Source organism: Mustela putorius, unplaced genomic scaffold (genome assembly GCF_011764305.1).
Source record: "Mustela putorius furo isolate JIRA1106 unplaced genomic scaffold, ASM1176430v1.1 tig00000450_pilon_pilon_pilon, whole genome shotgun sequence".
NCBI classification, from domain to species: Eukaryota; Metazoa; Chordata; class Mammalia; order Carnivora; family Mustelidae; genus Mustela; species Mustela putorius.
This window is the reverse complement of record NW_025421385.1, coordinates 21,175,001-21,178,815: the sequence shown is the minus strand read 5'-3', so window position 1 is coordinate 21,178,815 and position 3,815 is coordinate 21,175,001.

Here is a 3,815-nt window from a genome sequence, read left to right as displayed (position 1 = left end):
CTGTGCTATATCTCAGAAGAGCTGTTTGTTGTGCGATCTCTTTAAGGGTGGGGATTCAGTTTCCTATTGCCCTCTGATTGTCCCAGAGCCAAGCCTGCTGATTTTTAAATTTCCAAGTGTTAAGCCTCACTGATTGTAAGAACTCACAAACTTAGGTCCCTCCGGCTTTCAGAGCCAAATGTTACAGCAGTTTGCCTTCCCAGTGTGGATCCCCCATGCTGGGGTAGGACCCGCTCCTCTCCCCTCTCTGTGGCCAGTAGGTTCTTCCCTCCTGTGACAGTCCCATAGGTCCATTTGGCTCCTGACTGTATCTCCACCCTTCTTACCCTTTTCAGTATGGCCTTCTCTCTCCATTTAGCTGTGGAGAGTGTATTCTACCAGTCTTTGATACATATTATGGGTTATTTACACTGATGTGGATGTTATCCAGGTGTATCCATGGGATGAGGTGAGACTAGGATCCTCCTATTGTGCCATCTTCCCCAGAAGTTGACCATTGCCATTTAGATGGGAAAGGTGCACCTTGTTTTCTTGGGGTCTTATCTGTCTTCAGGGTTGTTTTCAAGGTGAAACCATGCAAAGTTTTAAAATCTTGGGGTGACCAGGAAGTATGTAAAAAAAAAAAATAGAAAAAAGACTTTGTTTGTGAGAGTAATAGATAATTTCTTGAACTCTTTTAGCAATCCTTAGACAAAATCCACTTCCTGATTCTGTGTGTTGATCTTATCTTGAGCACTAATTGCACATCAGCTTAGCTTACGGTTTCCACCATTGTTTTCTAGGTTTCTTGACTTGTTGCTTTCTGGGTTTCTAAATTTAACAAGGAATACCTAGTTTCACAACTTTTTACTCCAATTAAAATTATTCTTCAATAGTAGTAAGATAAGAGACAAGAATTTGTATTATAATCCAGTTGCCAAACTTTTTTTTTTTTTCAAACTCTTTATAAGAGTTGGTCAGTTTTAAAAACAGGTAGGCTGACCCATAGTGTCCCCTCACTCAGAGGTTGAAAGCTAATGGCAAGGGTCCTGGCCAAAGAACAAAGGTAGGAGTTTTAGGGACTTCTGGGGAACTGAGGTTTGCCCCTGAGCATAATTAGGAAGAGTTGTTCCACAGGAGGGGAAAAAAAATGAGTAGGAACCAGAAAGCTTTTCTAAGGGAAAAAAGAGTTTAAGGAGAAAAGTGAATGTTTGCCAATCCTATGAAAACCAAAAATGGCATAGAACAGAGATATGAGGTCTTCTCTATTCATTTACCCCTTCATTGTCTCCTGCATTTACTCATCCATTCAATGAATGTTTGGTGCATTGTGCAGACACTAAACTAAGTCCCAGGAGATGAAAGGATGAATGAGTCCCAGTGCTTGACTTCGAATAGGTCACACCATTCGCACTACATGACCAAATGATATGGTGTTTGTGACAATGGCTTGTATATGACACAAGACTAAAATGTGTTGGTTATCCTATCAATGCTTTAAACAGTGACTGGCAAGGAGCAGATGCTCAAAAATGGCTGTTGAGTGAATGAAGAAAGCAAGGGATTGAAACAATAGCTGTGAGATGTGAGAACTGGAGATTGTCATGGCTGGAAACTAAAAAGGGGATTGCGTGATTCAGAAAAACACCAAAGAGGGCTCCTTGATTATTCCAGAGACAGGGAACTCTGTGTTCTGATCCCTCCTCTTCTTATAAGTATGTGACCTTGGGTGACTTAATCTTTCTGGGGTTGAGTCAGGGAGTGCAATCAAATACTAGACTACCACTTTTGATGTGCTTTATATGTGAACTGGGCTCCATCCTAAAGTTTGTTAAAGAAAGTAGTTAGAGTTAGAATAATACATTACTGATTCTCAGCTGTAAATCCCTTCAGAGCTCATGGAAGAAAACAGATAAAACTGTTGAACAAACATTTCGTTTTCTGTGTAGGAATGTGGTCATCTCAAATGGGAACCACTGGTTAAATTATAACCTTACGCTGGTGCTTACGTTAGCTTCTGTCTTTCACCCGTTGACCTTCAGGAAGCTGCAATGAGGATTTAGTATGTAATTTGGACATTAATTAGCTAGTCAAGTTTTGAGACTTACTAGTTTTGAGAGATTTATAATTGTCCCAAATTAACTCCCTCAATTTTTTATATCATTAAGTGACCATTAGCAGATATAAATATAATAAATAGAAAGTTTTCAAAGGCTGTTTGACCATCAAAGCCCACATCATTCTTAATTTGTGCCAGATTAGGGAAGAACTCCCAGCATGAAATGTGGCCAGAAACCACAGTGCAGAGAAGTTTAACAGTTCTTCAGTTCCAGAATGAGTCAGAGAGGAGCCAAAATTTCATCTTACAATCTCATAAATGCTTTATGACTACAATTATTACTGGCAGCTATCGGGTGAAATAGGCATGCACTAACTACAAGTGTGGAAATTGAGTAGTACTTCTAAGTTTTTCAACAGAGAGATCATTCAGGCAGTAGATTTATCATAAGTGGTAAGGATCTATTTCCCATGAAAACATTTTGATATATTTCATTATATGATAAATAAGTGTTCACTACTGAAAACTGAGAAAATGTGGATAAACAAAACCCTCAAAATCCTATCCTGAAGGGAAAAACACACATATATTTTAAAAATAAAAGAAAGGAATTATGCTATTTGTAACTGCAAAGATATTCACAACCTAAGATCAGAAGTCTAATTCATATTTCTATGCCAGAAGAACCAGCACCTGGAAAGGATTGGAAGTGGATGTTGACTTTTTTTTTTTAATTTTTTTTTTTTTTTTTTAGATTTTATTTATTTATTTGACAGAGAGAGATTACAAGTAGACAGAGAGGCAGGCAGAGAGAGAGGGAGAGAGAGAGGGAAGCAGGCTCCCTGCTGAGCAGAGAGCCTGATACGGGACTCGATCCCAGGACCCTGAGATCATGACCTGAGCCGAAGGCAGCAGCTTAACCCACTGAGCTACCCAGGTGCCCCAACTTTTTTTTTTTTTTTAAAATATAAATTATAACTACATGGGGGTGCCTGGGTGGCTCAGCTGGTTGGGTATATGACTCTTGATTTTGGCTCAGGTCATGATCTCGGGGTCATGAGATTGAGCCCTATGTTGGCCATGGAGCTTGCTTAAGATTCTCTCCCTCTGCCCCTCTCCACCTCTTTAAAAAAATTATAAATACAAAGGAAAATGAAAACTTTGGAAAAAAAATACTGATCTTAAGGCACATTTTTAGTATGTTACTTCATATTATATTTGTATGGTGTTATTTGAGGCCAGAGAACTTGAGTTCCTATTTCTTGTGCTTACTCCTCAAAGTGTTTTTTGAATTGCTTGCTCAGTGGTAATGTTCAGTGACCCGCTAAATCTATTGAGTATAATGGTCTTTATTATAATCAAGAACCTAGCATGGAAACCCTCCTACCTTCTTGGTGGGAATGCAAGTTGGTGCAGCCATTCTGGAAAACAGTATGGAGGTTCCTCAAAAAGTTGAAAATAGAGCTACCCTATGACCCAGAAATTGCACTACTGGGTATTTACCCTAAAGATATAAATATAGTGATCTAAAGGGGCACGTGTACTCCAATGTTTATAGCAGCAATGTCCACAATAGCCAAACTATGGAAAGAGCCTAGATGTCCATCAACAGATGAATGGCTTAAAAAGATTATATATATATATATATATATATATATATATATATATCTCACCAAGAAGGTTCTTTCCATTGCATGCATATATATAATATATATATATAATATTCCATTGCATGCATGCAATGGAATATTATGCAGCCATCAAAAAACCCCCCAAA